The 26,312-nt window shown below is 44.7% G+C and overlaps 1 protein-coding gene and 1 non-coding gene across 4 annotated transcripts in view; one reads left to right on the forward strand and one right to left on the reverse strand.

The window, feature by feature from the left end:
* The window catches only part of STAG2 (stromal antigen 2), a 164,043-nt gene extending 144,072 nt beyond the window's left edge, over positions 1-19,971 (reverse strand). For 2 of the 3 annotated variants that reach the window (XM_049767075.1, XM_049767073.1), the window contains exon 1: positions 17,449-17,602. The gene's annotated coding sequence lies outside the window, so the exon portion shown is untranslated. Of the gene's footprint in view, positions 1-17,448; positions 17,603-19,869 lie in introns of those variants that run through there. The other variant, XM_049767074.1, reaches the window with a different exon arrangement.
* LOC126000104 (U6 spliceosomal RNA) lies at positions 14,578-14,684 on the forward strand. Its single transcript, XR_007492470.1, has one exon. It is a non-coding gene; the product is annotated as a U6 spliceosomal RNA (small nuclear RNA).
* Positions 19,972-26,312: the final 6,341 nt, after the last annotated feature.

A 26,312-nucleotide genomic window follows, 5' to 3' on the forward strand; every position in this document is an offset into this window, starting at 1 on the left:
TTGTAATACTAGCATATGAGTATGAGTATTAAAAAGTAAAATGAAGAATTATGTATCTGGAAAACCTTTTGCTATTTTTTTTTGTTTTGGGGCCATACTCAGTGGCGCTTAGGGATTACTCCTGGCTCTGCACTCAGAAATAGCTCCTGGCAGGCTTGACCATATGGGATGCCAGGGATCGAACCCAGGTCAGCCATGTGCAAGGCAAACGCCCTACACACTGTGCTATCGTTTCAGCCCTACCTTTTGCCTTTTTTAAACAACCCTTCCCCTCCCCTCTAAAGCCACTGTTCTGATGACTGAGAGCTATACACCAGGTGAGAGTGCTAGCACACACTTTGTCATAGTATCAGAGATCATAAATAATGTACAGCACTGAGCCGGAGAGATAGCACAGCAGTAAGGCGTTTGCCTTCCAAGCAGCCGATCCAGGATGGACAGTGGTTCGAATCCCAGCATCCCACATGGTCTCCTGTGCCTGCCAGGAGTGATTTCTGAGCACAGAGCCAGCAGTAACCAAAGTGCCACTGGGTGTGACCCCCCCCCAAAAAATAATGTACAGCAACTGTCAGGTAGGGTAGATGCTGGGAATCAAGTTCTTGTTCTCATGCCTGCAAAACAAGCTGTTCCTCCACTGAGCCACTTCCCTGGGCCCCAAACACCTAAAGTTTTTTATTTAATGACCAGTTAATAAATGTGATAAATACTATACAAGAAGGGAAAGATTCAAAATCAAATATAATCATTTCAAGGGCCAAAGAAATGGCTGAAGTGGGCTGGAGCACAGGTGCTGGCCAAGGGACACCTGGGTTCAATTCCCAGCATCACGTGGTCCCGAGAACTGCCAGGAGCAAACCCAGAGTAGAGTTCGAACTAACTAGTCACCTAATCACCACCAAGAGTTAACACCATCCCCCAAAAAACTAACACTATTATTCCTAAACAGTTTTAGAAAGGAAGATTTGGATAGCCACCACTTCTGAATAGCTAAACACCACATATTTATGGATAACACAAATAATTACCTTCAGCAACCTGGATAACTATTTCAGCCAAACGTCAAAAGTCTGCAAATCAATTCCTTACCAAAGGGTCTTTTCTAATATAGTAACAGTCCAAATAATTGCTAAGAATTTTAAGTCTATTTAGAAAACATCCATATATGAATGCAACTACTAAATACTTCTCAGTGAATAGTAGTGCTTCATGCACTGATAGTTAATCAAAACTCAAAAAAGTACATATACTGAGAACTGGAAAAATCTATTTGTCATTGACAAATTTATTTTTCAAAGACATACCTTCATGCTTCTGCTTCTTTGCCAGCTGTGGTGACCACCACTTCCTCAATATCACTGCCAGGAATAAAGTCTGAGAAATGTCTTTTGGCCTTAATGAGTGATGGAAACAGGGAGGGACACATCCCAAAGGAAAAATATTATGGTTTTGCTAATATTTCTCTCTATTTCTTTAGTGTAGAGGGGAATTCTCAAAGGTTGGTGTTCCTATCTTTATATTTATGTAAACCACAAAAAATCTTTTAGAAAGAGAATATAAAATGTTCTTTGACCATGGCAACTTTGTTGCCATGAAGTTTGCAAATTAGATACAGTGATAAGAAAAAAGCATCCTTGCTTTTGAAATTTAGAGGAAAAGGCTTAGAAATCCAAGAGCAATAATATCTCAATGCTGTAATGAACACACCTCAAATATAAGAAACCTAAATATGTCCTAATATTGCTAGATGTGAGGGCATGAGCAATATATAAGAGCACAGTGGGTAGGGCAATTGCCTTGTACACGGCAGACCCAGGTTAGATTTCCGATCCAGGCTGAATTTCCGACCCAGGTTGGATCTCCGGCATCCCATATGATCCCCAGAGCCTGCCAGGACTAATTTCTGAACTCAGAGCCAGGAGTAAAGCCTGAGCACCAATGGGTACGCCCCCTTCCCCCCCCCCCACAAAAAAAATGCTGGGTATGCCCCAAGCCCTCCACCCCCAAAGATAATAAATTCAATGAGTATCATATATTGCTACAAATATACTTCAAAGCTAACATTTCAACAAATAAACCATGTCAATAACTTTATATAAATTTAAGTTCCCATTTTCCTCTTTTCTTCCCATTTGTAGCTGTTATGATATCTGGGGTTTGAATCTTAAAAGTTAGCTGATCACACTCAACAATATGGGGCACTACTTGCAAAGCAGAACTTGTAAAAATACTACCACTGAGTCAAATCTCAGGACCTTTAAATTCCTGTTTTAAAAGAAAGCAATTACAACTTGAATTAATGACAAAGGGGGAGAGTTAGTTCAGGGCCAGGCACTTGCTTTTCATGAAGCTAACCTCAGTGACATCTCTGGCTCTGTATAGGCCCCCCCAAGCACCACCAGGAATAATCCCCCTGTGCCCAGAGCCAGAAACAGCTTCTGAGTTTTACCAGGTAAGGCCCCCAAACCTGAAAACTAAATTAAAATCAATTTAAAAGAAAGAGGCACATATAACAGACCGGTTGTTGATGGCCTCTCTTTCAGACAAAACCATAGTATTATCCAGTATCAAACTTTGAATAAATAATAACCAGTTATGGGGATGATCATGGGTTTATTAACAACCACTCAGAGACCTTATGAAGTATTCTAAGCTACACTAACAGTTCTCATTGTTACTCACCCCTGCATTCTTACTCTTTTTTAAATTGAGGGAAACACCTGGTCAATGCTCAGGGGTTATGCCTGGCTCTGCACTCAGGAATTACTCCTTGGAGGTGCTCTGAAGGCCATATGGGATGCCAGGGATCAAACCTGACTTGGCCACATGCAAGGCAAGAACCTACCAATGGTGCCATCACTCCAGCCAGCCCTCACAGTCCTTATTCTTAAATATCCCTTAATTTCAAATTAAGTCCACTTTCCGAACTTACAGAATTGTGTTGATAATGACTGATTTTACAATAATATTCTTTAACATAGAATACCACCAAGACATTAATTTTTTTTTCTTTTTTTTTTTTTTTTGGTTTTTGGGCCACACTCGTTTGATGCTCAGGGGTTACTCCTGGCTATGTGCTCAGAAATCGCCCCTGGCTTGGGGGGACCATATGGGACGCCGGGGGATCGAACTGCGGTCCGTTCCTTGGCTAGCGCTTGTAAGGCAGACACCTTACCTCTAGCGCCACCTTCCCGGCCCCAAGACATTAAATTTTTAGAGTCTTGCTCTTATTTTTTGCTGATTGGGGAATCCAATCCAGGGCCTCATATCCTCAATATGTGCTACTGCTAAGTTTTTAACCCTTTGGTTACCGGAGGGAAGAAAACAACATAACCTCGTCTCTGATAGCACTTTATCAGCTGCTATAATAAAGAAACAAAATCTAAAGACATTCTGTACATGATTTCATAGGAATCTCACATCTCTATTAAATTACTGCATGTGTTCCTGATTAGAAGCTGGCCGCAATATTTTTTAAACTGCTCATTTCATACAATAAATCAAATCCACCAAAAATATTCTTTTGTCTACCAATCATTATACAAATCCCAAACTCCCTCATCTGGTCAGAAATGCAGACACTTTTCTAGCTTCAAGATTATGTTAATGGGAGGATTGGGGTGGCATGTGTGATAAGTATGATAAGTGGCATGCCTGATGTGCATGAGACCTGGGTTTGATTCCCAGAACACAAAACAAAGAAAATTTGGGGCAGGTGCAGATAGACAGTATAGGAATCAAGGTGGTTTGTGTTGCACATGATTCTCAATGGTCCGAACCTGAATGGTGACTCTCTGATCCCTTATGAACCACCATCAGGGACGTGATCCCTGAGTACTTAATTAGGAATAATCCTGAGCAGCAGAGCATAGCCCTAAAATCCAAAATAGAAAAGGCCCAGAGAGAGTACAAAAGGGGCTCCAGTTCAAGCCTTGTCACTGCATGACCTCACCCTAGTCTAAGTACCTCTAAGTGCAGACTAAAATGTCTCTAAAAAACTGGGTCTATGTAGCACCAAATTCTCTCAAGCCCTAGCATTCAATCATCTGAAATTGGCAGAAAATTACAGAAACTCGTTTCTGAGTTCCCTTAAGCAGTGTTTGGGAGCCCCCAAAAGATTATTTTTGTAAACTAAATTAAAAAAAGGGCTAGATTTACTAAATAAATCCTATTATGGTTATAATACCAACAAAACCTATTTAAGCCAAATGGCTACTGAAAAATATGTACAGACTTCTCAAATATGAAAACAGACAATTATCAAAACACCCTAAGCTTGCCACCACTTTCATCATGACCATCCCCATGCACTGGTTCACATGTGGTCAGGAACAAGTAGGAGGCCTACCTGGGGCTGCAGCAAGCAGGCCCAGTACACCATGGAGAACTTGTTGGAAGCACTGGGCCTAGAACACTAAGGTTACTGGCACACATGAACTTTGATCCAGATGAGCACAGCTGGACAAGTGACCACACCCCATTCATTGCCACAATGCGATGGGGGTGGGGGGGAGAAAGGGGGTTTCATCTACCTCAGGTGGAGTCTAAAGTTGAAATCCTTGTAAACTAAAGCAAAATAAAAACCAAGTATGAATCAAAAATGTGGAAATTTGGAGGTTAACAGAAAAGGACCTCAGTTTGTGGGGAAATCAGGAAGGAATAGGGGCCAAGACATTGTGGGATTTTTGGTGGGGGCGGCTGAGAATTTTAAAGTTTTAAAATGAACAAGAAAATGGGAAAACTTCCTAATTCTCTTATATCGGCCATCACCCCTACCAAAGAGAGGGGAAAGGGGCTAGAGAGTGTACAGCAGGTACGGTTCACCTAAGTTGACAGTTTCAGTCCCCAGCACCATGTACGGTTCCCCAAGTACTGCCAGGAACCAAAATAAGATAATAAGATTATTAAAATAGGGTGATTTTTAGTTTACAAGATAGTAAGCCATGATCAAACTGAAATTATTTCTCCGAACGTTTGAGCTCATCTTCAGTATTCACTCTTTGTGATTGAAAATTACCATAAGCATAAACAGTCTGGAATACAAAATTTAGGGAGGTAAAAGTGGCATTTGCTCCATACCAACCAAATGGGGAGGGCACTACACCTGATGTTACTCAAGAGCTTACTCCTGGCTAAGCTCAGGGATCATTCCTTGAGATTGAAGGTTATGTAATGTCAGAGATGAAGTTAGGTGGGCCACATGCAAGACAAGTACCCTACCAACTATACTATAGTTCCAGCCCCAAAGGAAGATTTGTAATTTCCTAAGTAATCTTTCTCAACTAAGGTTCCTCATCTTTTTTTTTTTTTTTGGTTTTTTTGGGCCACACCTGTTTGACGCTCAGGGGTTACTCCTGGCTATGCGCTCAGAAATCGCTCCTGGCATGGGGGGGACCATATGGGACTCCGGGGGATTGAACCACAGTCCGTCCTACGCTAGCGCTTGCAAGGCAGACACCTTACCTCTAGCGCCACCTTCCTGGCCCCAGGTTCCTCATCTTAACCATAAAAGTCAAAAAACTGAGTGATTTCTAAAATCCTCTCAAGAATAATACATAACTAATATCTTTGCAGGTACAAGGGAGAAAAACTAACTCATTAGGTACAATGGATACCCTAGACTCGCAGTGATGGCTAACCTTTTTTGAGCCCGAGGGCCCAAACTGCCGGACAAACCAAAGAATTTCCTCAAAAGTGCCAGCATGTCAATTAAACCTTAATAACAAGATTTTAGTATCTAAAAACTATGCGGCACGCACTGCATATCTTAATTGTGGACCTTCCCACATGCCAGCTGCAAGGCCTTCGCGTGCCACCGCTGGCACGAGTGCCATTGGTTCGCCATCGCGGGTTAGAGCATAATTCTGCTGTAGAAAGCATGGTGTTGGTACACTTGGAGATCAAAAGGGAAGATATGGATGGAAAGACTCAAAAATGAAAGAGAACTGTTCTTTTTATGAAATTATACATCAATCTCAACAAGACTTAATCCTCAAATTATGTTAGAATTAGTTTAAATTCATAGTAAGTTTCTAAACTGGACCTTTTTTCCTTTTCTAATATCACTTCTCTTTAGTAACAAAATTATCTCTTTCAGATGTCTACTCAGAAGAAATTTTCTAGAGGAATCCCTGTGAAAAAAAACATACAATTCACATTTTCTAAGAAAATTGTAAAGGGAGTCTGAATAATTTATAAGGAAAACAAACACAGATGTAAACAGCAAAAGCAGTTACCTTGAATTTCTCTTTTTAACTCAGGTGGAATTCAGAGAAATTACTTTCAACATTAAGTCAGATCTAATAATAAATTGAAACAGCCAACTAGAAATTCTGAGGATTTTCTGGTTTTGTTTTTGGGTTACACCCAGCAGTGGTCAGGGTTTACTCCTGGCTCTTTACTAAAAAAATCACACTCCTGGCAGGCTCAAAGAACCACATGGGGTGGCGAGGATAAAACCCAAGAGTCAGCTACAAGCAAAGCTAGGATTTTGAACACTGTATTTCTCTGGCCCCTTCCAATGAATGTTTTAAGCTGCATCTTTTGGTAGAGGTCCCAATACCAACAAAAATTCCAAAACAGGGGTTAAGAGTTATAGTACAGAGGTAAGTGTGCTGTGGCTTTACACAAGGCAGACCCAGGTTTATTTTATCCCCCACATCCTATATGGTTCCCCCCCAAGCCCACTAGGAGTAATCCCTTAAACCAGGAATAATTCCTGAGTATCGATGGGCCCACTCTGACCCATCCCACCCCACCCCCCCCAAAGAAAAGAAAAACAACCAACACAGCAAAACTCCAAATGAGCAAAACAATCAACTCTTGGAATATGGCAGTCAAAAGTAATTTAAGAGGCAGCAGCAATAGCACAGTGGGAAGGGGGTTTGCCTTGCATGTGGCCTACCCAGATTTAATCCCCAGCGTCCCATATCCCATATCCTTGAATGCTGACAAGAATGGCCCCTGATCGCAGAGCCAGTAGTAATCCATGAGTATCACCAGGTGTGGTCCAAAAACAAAAAAATAATCTAGAGATATATGGGGCCGGAGAGAGAGCACAGCAGTAGGGTGTTTGTCCTGCACACAGCTGAGCCAGGACTGAAGGTGGTTCGAATCCTGGCATCTCATAGGGTCCCCAGGAGCGATTTCTGAGTGCAGAGCTCAGGAGTGACCCAAGCGCCACAGGGTGTGATCCAAAAAAAACAAAATAAAATAAAGTAAATCTAGAGATATAGGGGGTTTCTTCCAATCTCCATACTAACTGGGTAAGTTGCTTGGCCTTTCTATGCTATGGTTATCATATATCCAAATTTCTCCAGGACAGGCCTAGTTTACACATTATCCTGAGCAAGCTATCTGGTTAGTGCCCCCTATCATCCCTTTCACTCTCAAAAGATTTGCAGTTAGAGTAACTGGCCAACCTTGTTGGTTGAGTTAACAGTACACCTACCATATAGTAAGAATTCAGTTAGTGTTGGCTGTTGTCATTATTAAAGACTTTATAAGAGGCTTTGAACTATATTTTGAACAGAGAGCTCTTTTTACAAGTAAAGCTGTATATTGAACATCCCACATCCAATTCTTAAGAACACGGGGCCATAGAGATAGCATGGAGGCAGGGCATTTGCCTTGCATGCTGAAGGACAGTGGTTCGAATCCTGGCATCCCATATGGTCCCCCGAGCCTGGCAGGAGCAATTTTTGAGCCTAGAGCCAGGAACAACCCCTGAGCGCTGCCAAGTGTGACCCCAAAAAACAAAACAAAACAAAATAGAACAATTCACATGGCACGAAGTGCTTAAAGTCAACATTAATTTATTCCAGAGTTGATAATATCAACTGCATTCACATTTTATAATACATAAACTTCAGTAACAGCTATAATAGGTGCATAAAAATTGAATTGTGGGGACAAACCACCAAAAATAAAACAATGGAAAAAATTTAACTTTGCTTAGTGATAAATCAAGTCCTTTAATATTCAAGCAACTTTACTCAAGGAGGGTTCCCTCCTGCTAACCTTTGAATTCAGATAATTATTTGACAGTTTCTTCAATTAACAGAAGAAATGAACATACTGTTTTTGGTGGACAAGAGAGAAACTTAGGTCATTATAATATATACAATGGGTGTCTGGGGGCATAATTTTGCTGTGTAAAACACCAGAGTCTTGGTATTCTTGGGAATACAAAAAGAAAAATATTTATGAGGGTTTTTTTTGTTCTGTTGTTTTCTGGCCACACCTGGTGAGGCTTCAGAGGTACTCCCTGGCTCTGTGCTCAGAAATTACTCCTGGCAATACCGGTGAGGGAAGAATCCATAGGGAATGCTAGGGCCTGGATCCAGGTCACTCAACTGCAAGACAAACGTCGTAGCTGTTTTGGCCTATCAATTTGGCCCAAAATAAAAAATATTTTAAGTAATGAGATGTCTGTAGTAAACTGCTGTCCATCACCAAAAAAAATATTCCCTGAGGAATGAAATTTAAGGGAATGACAAAAAAATTTGACTCATGGCTATGAAAGTCATATCCCCCACCACTCATCCTCTGTTGGTTTACTCGTGGCTCTGTGGTCAGACTGTGCTCAGGGGACCATATGGGATGCAGGGGATTGAACTTGGGTCAGCTGCATGCAAGGCACGCACTTTACCCACTGCATCCACCCTAACACCTCCATTAATCTTAGGCCAGATACCCAACACCTACTATTTCAGTTGATGATAATTCCAGTGAGACTGGAGTACAGCAGGTAAGGTTACAAGGAGAGTAACCTCTGGCAAGCAATTATGAGTACCACAACCATAATCTGTGTGCTCTCAAGTGTGAGTCTCCAAGAAAACAAGTACGAAAAAGGAGTGCAGGGGATATGGAACTTGTGTTATGTGGCTGATGTGGGTTCGATCCCCAGCACCAAATACAGTCCTGCAAGCACCAACAGGAGTAACCCAAAGATGAACCACCCCCCAGAAGAGTGGAAACCTTAATAAGCAACAGTAATAGCGCACTATACAGCTGGCCTAATGAAACACTCAGCAAGCACCAAAGCAGGTTATAGGCAAACCCCATTGTAAAAAACAGTAAAGCATATGGGATGATGAAGAATAAATAATTCAACACAGTACCCCACAAATTTCTTTTCAGAGTATACTCAAACAAAATGAAAGCTCAGAGTGACCCCAGGGGGGATAACTGAGGTTAAAAGTACCTCTCTTGTGGGGCCAGAGATAGCATGGAGGTAGGGCATTTGCCTTGCATGCAGAAGGACGATGGTTCGATTCCTGACATCCTATATGGTCCTCCGAGCCTGCCAGGAGCGATTTCTGAGCCTAGAGCCAGGAGTAACCTGAGCGCTGCTGGGTGTGACTCTAAAAACCAAAAAGTCCCTGTCTTGTAAGGAAAGAAGTGAAAGTAGAGTGATAGGGTGCTTGCCTTGCATAGTCAACCCAGGTTCAATCCCCAGCACCCCACATGGTCCCCAGAGCCTGCCACAAGTAATCCCTGAGTGCAAAGAGATCCCTAAGCACCAAAACAACCAAAAAAAATCCAAAAACACCTGCCTGGCAAGCATGAAGTCATGAGTTTGAGCTCCCAGAGCAGTGGTAGGCAGCTGTAATGTCACAGATCCTTGGCACTGCAACCATGTTTAACCTTCTGCCTACACCCAAGCATGTGCAAGAACCACAACTAAAGATGAGAATACAGCAACCAGAGATGCTAATCCAGATGGGCATAGGTACTGTAGATAAGCGAACCACAGTGACCCCAGGTTAACAGTACAACTACACATTTGCACAAACACCAAAACCAAATGAAAATGAGTGAGACCCTGGGCAAGAACATATGCATCACAACCAAGTGTGTTCTGTCATATGTTGCTTGGTCAGCAACAGCCACAAAAGGAAGGGGGGGATGTAAATCCAGATTTCAGGTTTTATCAACTGTTAGTAAACACAATGGTATTTTTTTGGCTTTTGGACCACACCCACCAATGCTTAGGAGTTACTCCTGCTTCTGCATTCAGGAATTACTCCTGGCATTGCTCAGGGGGCTATATGGGATGCTGGGGATCAAACCTGGGTCATACACATGCGAGGCAAGAGTCCTACTTACTGTACTATCTATCTCTCCCGACCCATAAAATAAGTCTTTATTCAGGAAGCAGGCTCATCTATTCTAACAAAATCTCATTTGCTTTATATTAAATATTTAAAAAAATCATCTTGTAAACAAAATATTTTTCTGTTAATATATAAACCAACACCTCAACCAGCTGAGGAAAACTAAACTTAACAAGAATGCAGAAATATTTTGAGGTAAAAAAAATTTCAGCGGGGCCGGAGAGATAGCATGGAGGTAAGGCGTTTGCCTTTCATGCAGAAAGACGGTGGTTCAAATCCCGGCACCCCATATGGTCCCCTGTGCCTACCAGGGGCGATTTCTGAGCATAGAGCCAGGAGTAACCCCTGTGCACTGCCAGGTGTGACCCAAAAAACTAAATCTGAACATAAATTCAGATTGATAATTTTTACCAACTGACTTAAGACAAACCCTTTGTTCTCTAAAAACTTCAGTATCTTCATCTATAAAAAAGATGGTAACAACCAATACTGAAGAGTAGCTAAGAAGATTAAATACTACATATTAAAACAAAATACAATGAGGTTGAAGCAACAGCACAACAGCTAAGGTCTTGCCTAGTAAGCCAGTTACAGCACAAAAACAAAATCAGAAAATAGTAATGCATATTCTTGCAGGCATCCAGAGGAACATACATAGAAACTAAACTAAGAGTTTCTGGGCCAAGGATATAGCTGAGGGTTGAACTCGTGCCCCCAGGTATACAAGACACTAGATTTTTTGATCCTGAGGGAGTGAAGAGAGTGAGAAAGGGAGGGGATAGAACATGGAATTGTTTCTAACATCACCTTAGAATTCAACAAATCACAGCATTCAAATCACATTAAAACAAATGTTAGCCACTCAGAAAGGTAAACAGTCTCTACTCCACTCCACCGCCTCAGGAACATTCAACAAAATGTAAGCAATTCATTTTTGTAAAGGAATTTTGTCTTTTTGAGTTTATACTTTAGTTTATCCAGAGTTTAGAGAATTCTCCCTAACAACTTGTCTCACCAAGCCTAGGTATATATTTGAAAAATGAAATAAAAAAGTCTAATGAAACTATTCATCTTCCACCTTCCTTTGGAAGAGAAGGTAATTTAAAACAATTTCAATAATTTCTTGCTTAGACTAACCATGTATGTGGTAAATATTTGTTTTCCTTTGGTCGGTGTCACAAATAAAACTGTATCAAGCATTCATTGGCTTCAGAAAGCATATTATCAAGGCTTCTAAAGAAATGCCTTGTATGCTGCAGATCCTCGTTCAAATGCCCGCAACCACATACAGGGAATTCCCCAAGCACTACAGGAATAATATTTCTGAACAGTCTGGAATAGCCCAAGAACTGCAGGATGTGGCTCAGAAGCAAAGAAAGGTCTATTATTTTTAAGTGGCATATATGCAAAAATGAATTCTTTACTTACACAGGACAGAAAAAAATTAAATATAAATTAGGGACAGAGGCTGGAGCGAAAGTACAACAGGTAGGGCACTTGTCTTGCATGCCTGGGTATGAACCCCAATATCCCATATGGTCCCCAGAGCCTGTTAGCAGTGAACCCTGAATAGAGATGATCCCCAAACCAGAAGTAAAGGGCCATAAAAAGAAAATGTAAAGCAAGCAGCTTGGGAGATTGGGGGGGGGGAAATCTAACAATTTTATTTGCTTTTGTATGTTTGCCAAACAAACAACATGCTATAATCACTGCTAATGACTGACACAAGTACAGATACTACACAAGGATACGGAACTCAACTGTACCAAATGTAAAAATGACAAAATAAAGACATGCAAATCGTCTCTATTTTTAAGGTTTTTTTTCTTTGGAGACAGGAAACTATAGTGGGTAGGGTGCTTGCCTTGCAGGAGCCTGACTGGTTTGAATCCCTGGCACCGCCTTTTTAAAAAAAAAAGTTTATTGATTGATCGATTATTTGGTTATTGGGCCACACCCAGCAGTGCTCAGGGGTTACTGCTGGCTCTGCACTCAAATTGCCCCTGGCAGGCTGGGGGACCATATGAAATGCTGGTCTTGGTCAGCTGGCTGCATGCAAGGCAAACGCCCTACTGTTGTGCTATCTCTCCAGCCCAACCTGGCACCCCTTATGATCCCCAGAGCCCATCCATAAGTGATTCCTTATCAGAGAGGAGTATAACTGCTGGGTATAGCTCAAAAACAAAATTATTTTTCTTCTTTAATCTCTAAGGATGAATCCATTTTAGTTTACAATGATACCTAAAGCTAACTGAAATTGTTGCTTTCCGTTGTTATGCTCCCATCTTCCAAAACAGGTACATGAAATAATGTTTCATTATCTAGTAAGCTGTCAAGAAAACTGTTCAAGGGGCCAAAGAGGATAGGGAAAGTACTGTGCCTTGCACACAGCTGACCCAAGTTCAATCCCAGGCACCGCATATGTCCCAGTAGCAGGCCAGTTGTGATTTCTGAGCTCTAAGGCAAGAGTAACAACCCCTGAGCAAAACTTGGTGTGGCCCAAAAACACCTTAAAAAAACAACTGATCAAGTTGTTAACAGTTTTATTTTATTTTTGTTTTTGGGCCACACCCAGTGGCGCTCAGAAGTTACTCCTGGCAGGTTCAGGAGACCAAATGGGATGCCAGGGTCTGCAGTCTTCAATAATTTCATTTCAAAATAGTATCAACAGTAATTCAGATTTACAACAAAGACATAAGACATCAAAATATCACAACATCCAAAACATGAATGTTATTTTCACCAGATGAAACGATCCTTAGGCTTATATAATAAAATATTTAAGTCCAAAAGTTCAACTTGTGGTGCCAAAAAAAAAAAAAAACAGTAAAGCGGGGCCGGCATGGTGGCGCTAGAGGTAAGATGGCTGCCTTGCCAGCGCTAGCCTAGGACAGACCTAGGTTCGATCCCCAGGCGTCCCATATGGTCCCCCAAGCAAGGCGCAATTTCTGAGCTCATTAGCCAGGAGTAACTCCTGAGAGTCACTGGGTGTGGCCCAAAAACAACAACAACAAAAAAAAAGTAAAGCCAGGAAGGTGTTCTCTTTGCAGCAGCTAACCTGTGTTTGATCCTCAACACCACATGTGGTTGCCCTAGCTTCAACAGAAATCATTCAGAAGCATAGAGCCAGGAATAACCCCTGAGCACTGCTGGGAGTGGGCATAAAAACAAAAAAGTTATCTTGCAGCATGTAAAACTAATGTCTTCCATCTATAATAAAAAACCGAAGGCAAACAGAATATGCTATTCACTGTTTACTCTCTTCCCACACAACTGTGGGTGGCATCAGTTAAACATGCAGAATATTAAGCATTACTAAACTGTGCATGGCATATTCTCTCATCTAACTCTATATGCCCAAAGAACAGACCTGACTGTCAGCCCCATCACACCACACCCATTTAAATTCATTGAGCAAGAAGGTTCAAAAATAATGAAAAATGACTGTGAAATTTAATTTCACTAAAACCATTTGAGTGTTTGGGCTTTAAAAAGTCGTACTAAATGAACTTCGAAGTTCCCAAAGTCATAATTTGTTGGTTTAGTCGTTTAGATTCTGCCTCACCACAATAAATAAATCTGAAACCACAATCCTCATAATCTACACAAGAGTATTTGCATACGAATAATAATTCAAAATATGTAATCTGTCTTCTCTTAACATCCTTCTAAACTGAAATGCTGACTATGAAATATACAAACAAATATTAACAGTTATGAAATGGCTGTCCATAGTTCGAGTGGAATTTGCTTCAATGAGGAAACACAATTTAACAAACATAAAAATTGAATAGCCAATATTTTGGATTCCATTTATAACTCTGACATATTCAAAACCACAGGCTAATTTTCTCACAGGGGAATATCCAATACTTAACACAAAATTGTGGGGAAAAAAGGACTTACCTTCATAGAATAACTCACAAAGACACTTATACCAAGAGTTTTCATTGCAATGTAGTTTTAGTTAACTGATATGAAGAATAGTCATGTTGTTAAAAATGAAATATTTTCCATATATCAAATTTTAACTGGTTGTAGTACCTAGTCAATATATAAATATAAACATTCATTTTTCTATGAACCCCAAAAGATAAAAGAATGCACCCCACCCCCACTGCCAGTCCCTGATATCTTAAAATACTATAGTTATTTCACAGTGGGAAAGAATGGCTAATAAGTACATTTCTGTTCCAATCCTCTTTTCTACCCATTCATTAAACACGAAACACTGAAAGTGAATTCGACTCCTACCCCTATCTTCCTAGCAGGAATGAATGCTCCCTGGGGCACTCAAACCCTTCCACTGTCAGTTATTCCAACTGCCATACCCCTCCTATTAACAGTATATCTTTTTCAATCATTGTAACTCCGACTTAATGAAATAGGCACCTAGCAGAAATCACAAAATTAGCAAATGGAATTTTCCTAGTTGAAAAGAATATTTAAAAATCCAAAAGTAGTGCTCGCTTCGGCAGCACATATACTAAAATTGGAACGATACAGAGAAGATTAGCATGGCCCCTGCGCAAGGATGACACGCAAGTTCGTGAAGCGTTCCATATTTTTAAAAAAAGAAATAAAAAAAATCCAAAAGTAGAGCAGCACATTTGAGATAAAGTTAAAAATATTTAAAATTAAACCAATTTTTTAGAAGTTACGTTCTATGCCCATTTTGGTATTTTTCTTGTATTAGGCATTGTCTAAGTTTTTAACACAAGATGAAGTCTTCCAGGCTAATAAATGATATGTAATCATAAACTGGCCAGTATACCCACAGTTGCTAACGCAGTTGCAGAAATTGTGGTTTTTTTCTTCAAAATTTTTATCTTAATTGTGAAATTAGACAAAATGCTAATACAACGAGGACTGACTCCTGTAGTCATGGTTCAATTATAGTCAACCACTCATAGCCACTTTTATTTTATGTATACATGTTCTAAGCAAACCCTTCCCTTATTATTTTCAGAAATATTAAGAGGAAATACACTGCAGGCAGCATAGAGAAGTGTAAAGATAACAAAGTAACAAGGAGTACCAAGAAAGAGTCAAGAAGCCAGCAAAATAATTGTTTGGTTATCTTATACAACTCCTTTCTTGGTGAACTTCCTTTAAGTTTCCAGTTAGAAACAAAGAAATGGCCATCTTTCAGAATTGTCGTTATGTCCATTCAAACCGAAAGGTCATATTTAAAATCATATTTGTCGGGATATATCGAATCGGGTCAAAAATGAACTTCCACATCTGCAATTAGCTACCATTCGAGTAGCACCTCGACTGAACAGGAAAAATAACACACAGGCGATTTCACTTAATTTGTCACGAAATTACAATTCCGCCACTTGAGAACCCGCCGTTCGAACACTTAGGCTTTCGCTGGTGCTCGTGGTCCCTAATTATAGATGGATATCAACGCAGGACAAGACCCCGGCATTTTAACCTAAGTGGTTTGAAAATGTTCAAAATTAACCCCGCCATTTACCGGAAAATATATGGCAGCGACTCGACAGCAGCTGAATTGCATGTCATTAAACAAAAATGCAGCCACTTTCCGGGGGCCTTTCTGGCTTTTTTTTTTTGAACAAGTAAGTTCCCATCTACCCTTAAACGCGAGCTGGGCTCCAGCTCGCCTTCGGAGACCGCCTCCTGCTTAGCTGCGAGCCAATGCGCGGAGAGAGAAGGTTGGCAGGAAAGTGCTGCGAGGACAGTAACAAACACCAGCAGCTCCCGAGCAGGCCCAGCTAGAGCCAGGAATGACGCACTTCGGTAACCCGACTCTCGCGCCCCTCCACCCCCGCCCCCAGCAGCGGTGCTGACACCGCCAACAGCCAGGAGTCGGAGAGGAGAAGACAACAGCGAGAAAGGCCGAGGTGGCTCTGCGCCGGGCTCCAGCCGAAACCCCGAATCTGCCCCTTTCGCCACTAACCGCCCGGACTCAACAGGAAAGGGAGCTTCGTGCTGAAGCAAGTCCCATCATGGTGGTTGGAGACTCACTAAATTAAGCTGCTAATGAGACCAATCCACAGAGACAAATACAGGGTGTGGCCGCTGTGAAATGAGGCGGTCCGTGGGAGAAAGGGGTCTGGAATTCACACTTGGAAGCGAGGGGAAGCTGGGCTGGGGGGGGGGGGCGCGCATTTTAAGGAACCCAAGCACAGCAAGACCAGCTTCGCCTTTACTCCATCCTAACCCCTCCGATCCAAAGTTTCCCATAGATAGATCGCGTACCCGGGAAATAACTATCCTCGACCCCTCTATTGCCAAACTACACGCCAGGAAGATGAGTAAGAGGGCGGAGGGGGGGGGGAAATGGCAGGGAACAGCATCTCAAACATTTCTAGGCCAGGGAGGAGAAAGTCTCCCAAAGCGAAGGCAAGTACTAGGGCTAGATATTAAAGATTCAAGCCGAAACTGCAGCACGCGCGCGCGCGCGCGCACACACACACACACACACACACACACACACACACACACACACACACACACCACACGATCCACCCCATTCCGCTGGAGGATTAAAAATAAAATGACATATACAGCCAGGGGCGCGGAAAGTAAATGTCGAAAGTACGGCGGCTTAGGGAAGGAAAAAGAAAAAATAGAAAAAAACGGAAGGCTCCAACAAGACATTTGGGAGATGAGGCCAAAATGATTTAAAAAAATAATAAGCCGATAGGCGACGGACGAACGACAAGGGAAAATAAGAGGCAGAAATCAACAACCCGGTGACGAATAGAGGCCAGAGGAAAATGGGAACAGGGCTCAAAGTTTTGCAGAACTACTTGATGCTGGTTCCCACACCTTATTCTCACCCTAGGCCTAGCGGGTCTCCGGCGTCTTTAAAAATAAAAAAATCTTCCGACCCCCGCAGATCGCCAGAGCGAGTGCGCGAAGCTGAAGAGAAAGTCGGCCCCCAAAGGCTAGCTTCAAAGTGTACAGAGGAGCCCCCCCCCAAAAATCGATCCATTTTTTAAAAAATGCCCCCCAAATCCAAAGGTGCCTACCTGGAGCTGAGGCAGGGCTCGGTCCGTGCCCGGAGCCAGCCACCGCGCGGGTGGGGGTGGCCACGCCAAGCCGCACGCAAACTAAAACAAAAGTGGCGCCAAAACCCCCCAACAAACAGCCTCGCACTCCCGCCCTTCCCCCTCCTTCCACGCCAGGCCGCCGGGGCGCCCCCACCCGTCGCCCTTCGGGGCCCGGGGCGGCCCGCCGCGGGGCTGGGGCGGGTGGGGAAGGGTGGGGGGCCCGGGCGAGAGCCGGGCCGGGCCTCCCTACCCGCCGTGGGGGGCTCCCGCACCCCACCCCCCGCCCGCGGGGGCCCGAGCCAACTGACCGAAGTGGGGCCTCGCGGGGCCGGCGCGACCGCGGTGCCCGGCGCTGTCCCCGGCGGTCCCCCCACCACGCGCTGCCAGGCCGGGGCGGGGAGCAGCGAGGGGCCCGTCACATGAATGTTGTTCCCTCTCGAGGAAGGGAGGAAGCGGGAGGAGGGCGAGCCGGGAGGGAGCGCGGAGGGAGGGAGGGAGGGAGGGAGGGAAGGAAGGAGGGCGGGCGCGGGAGGGCGGCGGGGAGGGGCGCGGGGAGGAGGCCCGAGGGAGGGGACGGGTGAGCCGCCCAGTGTTCCCCAGCCGCCTCGCCGCGCCGCGCCGCGCCGCGGGCCCAGGCCCCAAGCCCCGCCGCCCCCCCAGCCCGGGCCCGGCACCTCCATTTTACCCGCCGGCCCCGGCCCCGTCCCCGCCCCGGCCCGCGCCACGCTCCCGCCCCGGCCGGCCCCGACGCCCGCGGCGGCCTCCCCGGCCCGGCCCGATGGCGGCGGGGGCGCCCCTCGCGTCGCACCCGCGCCTACCCGCGCCAGGGCCCCGCGCGCCGCGGCTACACACCGCCGCCGCGCCTCCATCTTGCGCCACTCCGCGTTCTCCATTTTGGGCCACCCATGGGGGCGGGGGGCGGCGGCGGAGGCCCCGGGGGAGAGCGGGCGCCGGCCGGCCGGGCCACGCCGAGCGAGCGCGAGGGTCGCGGACGAGCGGGGGGCGCGAAGTTGCGGGGGGCCGGCGGCGGCGCGGGGTCCGGGCGAGGCGGCGGCGCCCCGCCGTGACTTTGGGGCGCCCCTCACCCCGAGTCCCGAGACGGCCGCGCGGCGGGCTGAGGGCCACGCGGCAGCGCCACGGCCGGCGAGCGCCCCGCGCCCTCGCCGCCCAAGTCCGCGCGCTCGCCCTCGGGGGAGCCCCCGCGCCCCCACGGGCGCCCCTGCAAACTTCTAGAAGCTTCGCCTCCGCCATTTTATAACTTACCTCCCCCCGCGGCGGACACACACAGGCAGCAGCCGCGCGACTCTCGGCGCCCCCACTCCTTCCTCCTCGCTCAGGCCGGGGGCCGCTTCACCCCGCGGCTGGCCCCGACTAGGCGGGCCCTGGGCCTCTTCTTGACACCCTCAGGATCTACTGGGGACGGAAGCGCCCGCGATTCGAGAGCGCTGGGGGGGGGGGGGCGGTTTGGGAAAGTGGCGGTCGGATCCGGCGGGTTTTTTTTTTTTCGGGTTTTTTTTTTTTTTTTTTTTTGGTGGCTCTTCGGGATTGTTTGGGGTGTTCGCTCTTCGGCGACTTAGAGGCGAATGGAACGCGCAGGCGCCATCTGTCGGTGGCCAACCGGCGCGCGCGCTTCCCGTTGGGAGGGGGCGGCATCTAGCGGCCGCCGGCCGGAAGTGCAGCGGCCCCGCTCCCACCCCGCCCACCCGGCGGCGCCGGCCAATCGGGAGCCGCCGCCCGGCCTCCCGGGGGCCGCGTCTCCGACGCCGCCTCCCGACGAGGCGCCCGCAGGGGCGCGCCTCCGAGTGGGGTAAACAAGGTGCCGTGCCCGCGCCCGACTTACTCATTCATTTGGCCGCGTTGTCGCCGCGGCCGCCGCGAAGCCCAGCGAGCCGCGTTGCCGCTCGCCCGCTTCCGGGGGGTCAAGGGTCGGGCCGGGCCAGGCTGGGCCGGGCCGAGGGGAGCAGAGATCCGGCGGCGCCCCGGGACGTGGGAAAGCGGCCCCCGAGCTAGCGCGGGGACTCGCTCCCAGGGCCCCCCAGCGCCGCCCCGAGGCGGCAGCACCGCCGGACGGCACCCCCTGCGTCTCTTCCTCTGACACGCCCCGCCAATGGCCTTCGACCCTCGCTCCCGGACCCTCGCGGCCCCGACTAACACCCCGAGAACTCAACTCGCGGTTAACTCATCCGAAGTGACTCGGGCCGTGGGGGGCTCTGTTGGGATTCCTTGACGGGGATCCGGATGGCCTTCCTCCCTTGCTTTCGGGAAGGATGATTTTTTTAATTTAGCTTGATCTTGATTTTATTGGGGGGCTGCGGGTGTGAAAAGACATCGACCTCATTGTCCCCCAGAAAGACCTGACACTAGCAAACAACCTCCCCCCCACACACTCACATTGCCATCCACTCCGCCCGTCTCCCCGCAAACGTGGTTCCGGTCTCCAGAGTGCAGGGAACTGGGCTACTGGGCTAGGCCGCCCGCCCGCCCGCCCACCTACTTGACTCCGGACTCGGGCAGGGCTGGGGGCGCTGCACAACCAAGTGGAGGGAAAGTGGGCGATCTACCGGGTCTTCCCCCCCCCCCCCCTCGCTTTTATCTGCTGCCTTCCTGGCAGCGCGGGCGGGCGACAGCGGCCTGGAGACTTTGGGAAGAATTGAGGTTCCCGGGGATCCTGCCGGCGCCCTCGCCCTCTCCCCCAAGATGTTCCAAGTGGGGCCCGACCCCTTCCTCACCCCGACCCGGCGCCCCGCCGCTCCGGATCGCCTTGTTTGTCTGTTTGTTTGTTTGCCAAGCCAAAAGTCCGGGACCTTGGACTGCCCCGAGCTCTGGCTCCCTCGCTGCGGGCCGGGGGTGGGGAGGAAAATTCCGGGAGGGAGGCCGGGAGGGGAGGGCCCGTCCCCTCGCCAGCCAGCGCCACTTTTCCGGGGACACGGAGCGGTGACCTATCATTACTGTGTCTCCATTACTGCGAGAAGTTCCCGGAGTCACCAGAGAGGGGTTTCTTGCGTTCGGGGTTCTTTGTTTCTCTTTGATTTCCAACCTGGGGGAAACTAGCCCTGAGCTAGCTCAATGGCTTTGCAGTTACGTGGGGAAAGGGAGACATGGCTTTCATAACGACAATTAGAATTGTTGGGGGGTCCCCCAAAGAACCAACAACGCCAGTACCGTGCAAATCGTGAGGCCTTCACGCGATATCACTTCTAAAGCATTGCTAATGCGATGTAATGATTATTTGCAGCCTGGAATTCTTTATTTTCTTCTCTCCATGACCGCGTCTGCGTTGCTCTTCTGGCCTCTCTGTACAGCTTGTTTCCTGCTGCAATTTCAGGGGAAAGAGTAACTTAAGGACTATTTCATCCACAGAACAATAAAACTTGAGCAGAAGCTTCTAAAGAGTAATAACCAGAAATAAAAAGCGGAGACATTTTTGCTTACCTCCAAAGCTTAGGGGGAGAATGGAATACAAATCAAAATAAATTCTCGTTTCTTTTATAAATCATCTTGGGTAGAATGGAAGAGTTTTTTAAGAGGTTCAAATTAGGGAATGGTGCAGCTAGAACATTAAATAGAGGGTAGTGGAAATTTTACAGTTACATAAGTTAATGCAGAATTCCACTTAGAGGAATAGAAATTTTGGGCTCTGTACCAAGTCTTTTTACATTAATTTCGTTCAATTGTGCCAATCCAATATCAATTAATATTAAATGATTTCCTGTTTTAGTTCTAGCTAAAAACTACTAATTTCTACTCCAAGCCTTACATTTATAGTACATTGTGCATCTTTCTTCTGTTTTATAAATTTCCATTCCTGGCTGATGACTTAGTAGCTAAGACTTAAAGCAGTTTTTATGCTTTTAAAATTTTTTGCAAATTACGTTTATTAAATTTGCTTTCATTTCATATAATACCACTAAATATGATTGATAGCTGTACTGGATCTAACATCAGAAATACAAATTATAACTAATTTATTATATTTAAGACTGTTCCCTGGTAGTTCCTTTCCTTTCAGAGTTAATTTAAAAGAAAATTATTGACCCTATTCCTTTTCTAAGAATTCATTTCACATACTGAAAGCCCTAAATGTGCAACCTTTAAATTTGAGGACAGCATGAGCAATGCCAAAAAAAAAAGATACATGTTGTAAGCTTTAATCTTACTTTTTGTAGCATGTTCTTGAGATAACAATTGAAACAAGCTTTTGGTTACTGATGATAAGAAATGGCGGGGAAAGGAGAGTTTAATAACTAGAAACTGTGGCAATTTGATACTAAAAAATAAGGCTATTTGTTGCAAAAATAATCTGTTCTGAAACTAGAAAAATACTTTTTCATGCTTTGTATTCAGGAGCCCAGGTTGAATTCCCAACACCTCATGGCACCCTTAAAACCATGGGTAGTAACCATGTAGCTATGTAGGGTGTTCCCTCAGACACGCACGCACACACACACACAGCTCACTCACTCAAAATCAGATGAGAAAAGGTTTGGCTGACCAGAAATGCATGCCCCACAAAGTAATTGTAAATACCAGACAAGAAAAAAAAAAGAAAATACCTACCCTTACCATAGTCAGGCTAATTATAGATTTTTTCCCTAATAGTTTTCCACTATACATAACTTGCCTATGTAATTTGTATTTTCAAAAACACCCCAAAAATGTAGAACCCTAAAGATGATGGATAAATTTGAATAGACAGAAATTTCAAAAGACCATAAACTCAAAAAGTAGATTACAGAAGTGAAAAGATATGGTTCCCTGAAATAATGCAAAAATGTGTTACCAATCAAATAAAAACAAGTACTACAATAGAAAAATAGTATATTAAGAATCAATTTATTATTTTTGGGAATCAGTTTATTAGGAAATGTTGGTTAATCAGACCTAGGGACGTGCCTCAGAAAAAGCACTTACTTGTTTTGCATGTTAAAGTTCTGCATTCCATTACTGACACTTAAAAAAAAAAGAAAACTGCTCAACGTAAGGGCCACTGAGATAGTATGGGGGTTGAGGCACTGTTCTGGCATGTGGCCAACCCCTGATGTCATTCCCAATACCAGAACTCTGAGCACCATCAGAAGTGATCCAGCAATAAGCCCTGAGCACAGTCTGGTGTGCTTCAAACAGAAAAATAAAAATGCTCGACTTTATTTCTCATTGAAAAATACAAATGAAATACCAATTCTTTTCCATTAACACACTTTTTTAAAGTTTATATAACAGTGAAGAACAATTTCTCAAAAACAACTGGTAAAGGTATAAGTGATTTTCTTTGAATTCTTTGAAAGTACTTTATAACATAAACCTAGCATCTTTATTTATAGGACTCTATCTTACAGATTTGTTCATATAAATATATATGGAAAGATTTTCATTATTGGTCTGTCATAAAGAAAAATGACAGCAATAGAAATGTCTGTCATTGGAAGACTGATTAAAGAACTTCGGATATAGCCATATAATGGGGTTCTATGTCTATCACTGAAACAATTTACTGAGAGAGTAGAGAATGTGGAACATTGGCAAAATGCCTCCCATGAATGTGTGAGGCTGTGAGTTCAATCCCCAGCTCTGTGCTAAAAAAATATTCATAGATACGTAAATATGTCTCTCTAAGATAAAAGAAAAAGTTAAGCCCCCAAATAGCTATCTCACTTATGAATAGAGCAACATATAATGTTATATATGTGTAAAGCATTTGTTAAAAATAGTCGATAGATAGGGGCCGGAGAGATAGCATGGAGGTAAGGCGTTTGCCTTTCATGCAGAAGGACGGTAGTTCAAATCCCAGCATCTGATATGGTCCCCTGTGCCTGCCAGGGGTGATTTCTGAGCATAGAGCCAGGAGTAACCCCTGAGCGCTGCCAGGTGTGACCAAAAAACAAACAAACAAACAAACAAAATGAAAAATAGTCAATAGACTCCCAACTCTTTTTCCCTCTTTCCCTTTTCCTTTTTTCTTTCTCTAGTAGTTCCTTTCTTTCTCCTTCCTTCATTCTTCCCTTCCCCTTTTCTTCCCTCCCTTTCTTTTCTTCCTCTTCTTTCTTCTTCCTTCCTCCTTTCCTTCCCTCCCTTTATCTTTCCTCCCTCCTTCCCTCCCTTTCTTTCCTTCCTTTCTTCCCTCCTCCTTTCTTCCTATGCTTCAGCCTGTTGAGTTCTCTATCCAGCGCTCATTTGATCCCTTCTTTTTAGATCCAAAAAAAAAGAAAAAAATATTCAGGAATAAATTTTAATATTTTAAAAGAATATTCAGAAAGCCTCATAACAGTTCTCTCAATAAATAAGTCATCACTAGGAGTGGAGTGATAATACAACGGGTAGAGCGCTTATCTTGCACCTGGCAGACCCAGCCAGGTTCAATCCCTGGTACCCTATATAGTCACCACAAACACCGCCAGAAGTAAGCCTTGAGCATTGCCAGGAGTTCAAAATCAAACTCCAAAACATCAAAAAAAAAAAAAAGGAAAGAAAAGAAAGGAAAGAAGTAGTGAAGGTTTGAAATTTTGCCATTGCTTTATTTATTTATTTATTTATTTATTTATTTATTTATTTATTTATTTTTGGTTTTTGGGCCACACCAGCGGTGCTCAGGAGTTACTCCTGGCTGTCTGCTCAGAAATAGCTCCTGGCAGGCACTGGGGACCATATGGGACACCGGGATTCAAACCAACCACCTTTGGTCCTAGATCAGCTGCTTGCAAGGCAAACGCCGCTGTGCTATCTCTCCAGGCCCTTTGCCATTACTTTAAGAATTACTATCTTCTATCAATGTCTGTACAATGAGTTAGTACATGTAAATTTTAAGATCTTATACCAGGTACCACAGAGATGGCATGGAGGTAGGGCGTTTGCCTTGCATGCAGAAGGATGGTGGTTCTAATCCTGGCATCCCATATGGTCTCCCGAGCCTGCCAGGAGCGATTTCTGAGCGTAGAGCCAGGAGTAACCCCTGAGTAACTCCTGAGTGCTGCCGGTGTGACCCCCCAAAAAAATCTTATGCCAGTTACTTTGGAAACAGTTTGATAAGTCTTACAATTAAATATACACTTATATGACCCAAGCAACATTAATCCCAATTTTTTATTAAACCACATACTCTGGTTGTATAGCTACTATTAATGAAAAAAACTACAAAAGGTACATGACGGGGCCGGAGAGATAGCATGGAGGTAAGGTGTTTGCCTTTCATGCAGGAGGTCATCGGTTCGAATCCCGGCATTCCATATGGTCCCCTGTGCCTGCCAGGAGCAATTTCTGAGCATGGAGCCAGGAATAACCCCTGAGCACTGCCGGGTGTGACCCAAAAACCACAAAAAAAAGGTACATGACAAGTCTCTTATGTTTTAAACTTGTGAATCATAAAATGTTGCAATAAGGAAGCCAAAGAAATAGTAAAGGAAATAAAACTATCGCATACATGAATCAAATCCCATTTTATCCCTGGCACTACAGGTGTTACCCTGAGCACTCCAGGAGTGACCCTAAACATAAGCCTGGAGTAAGCCCTGAGCATGACTGCATGTGGCCAAAAAACAGTCCAAAATTTTCTGATTTTTGTTTGTTTTTTTTGTATTTTGGCCACAACCAGGAGCGCTCAGGGGATAGTTCTGGCTCTGCACTCAGAAATCACTCCTGGCAAGCACCAGTGACCATATGGGATCCCAGATCAGCAAATACCCTTCCTACTCTGGCACCCATTATGTGCCCCACAACTTCTAATTAATGTAAAGATATTTACTTCTGGCCGGGCGGTGGCGCTGGAGGTAAGGTGCCTGCCTTGCCTGCGCTAGCCTAGGACGGACTGCGGTTCGATCCCCCGGTGTCCCATATGGTCCCCCAAGAAGCCAGGAGCAACTTCTGAGCGCATAGCCAGGAGTAACCCCTGAGCGGCACAGGGTGTGGCCCAAAAACCAAAAAAAAAAAAAAAAAAAAAAAAAAAAAAAAAAAAAAGATATTTACTTCTTTGTAAAATAACAAATTGAAATTCTAGTTTAAAAATCAGCATTTTTTCAATGAAGTTTTTATTGAAAATCAGCAGTTTTGGGGGCCAGAGAGATGGCACAGCAGTAGAAAATTTGCCTTGCATGCGGCTAACCCAGGGTTCAATCTCTGGCATCGCATATGATCCCCGGAGCACCACCAGGACTGACCTGAGTACAGTGCCAGGAGTAACCCCTGAGTACACTGGGTGAGGCTAAGAAGAAAAACAAAAAGAACAGGCATTTTTTTAAAAAAATTTTTGGCCACACCCTGCATTGCTCAGAACTTACTCCTGGCTCTCATCTCAGGGGTCACATCTGTCTGGGTTCAGGGAGCATATGGAGTGTTAAGAATCAAACCCAGGGCCAGCTGCATGTAAGGCAGCCACCTTACAAATCAACTTTTTGATCATACATAATGTAATTTCCAAGATACTATTATTACATCTCATATGAACTTATATGACTAAGGACTTGACATTACATAATCCAAAGTAGACTATGATCTACAGTTCAATAGGAATTAGGTGAACCCATTAGCCTTGGCTAAAATGAATAGCTGGCATGTTCTAGGACATCTCACATCCTTGTTACTGAATTTTATTCTTTTTTACACTAACATAATATATCCAGGATGAGTTAATAGAATTAAAGCTCTACCTATAAAAGGTGCAATTTTCTGTTTCCTTGGCATCCAATCCAATAACATTCTTTTTGTTTTGTTTTGTTTTGTTTTTTGTTTTGTTTTTTTTTGTTTGTTTGTTTTTGGGCCACACCCGGCGGTGCTCAGGGATTACTCCTGGCTGTCTGCTAGAAATAGTTCCTGGCAGGCACGGGGGACCATATGGGACACCGGGATTCGAACCAACCACCTTAGGTCCTGGATCAGATGCTTGCAAAGCAAACACCGCTGTGCTATCTCTCTGGGCCCCCAATAACATTCTTGATAGTTTGAAATTCTATATTTCTTCTGCTTACTTGCTCCCTTCTTAGTCTTCTTTCCTCTCATTCACCTACATATGCTCTTACTGGCCCAGTTAGCTGATAATTGTGCTCTTTGTTATCATTCTTAAGCATAGCCTGGGGACTGGAAAGCAGGGACATGCCTGACATGGGACATCCCAAGTTCCATCTCCTACTGGCCCCTGAGTGTTACTAAACATGACCTACAAAGCTGAGCAGAGTAGCCCTGGAAC

This window comes from Suncus etruscus, chromosome X (genome assembly GCF_024139225.1).
Source record: "Suncus etruscus isolate mSunEtr1 chromosome X, mSunEtr1.pri.cur, whole genome shotgun sequence".
In the NCBI taxonomy this organism is placed as follows: domain Eukaryota; kingdom Metazoa; phylum Chordata; class Mammalia; order Eulipotyphla; family Soricidae; genus Suncus; species Suncus etruscus.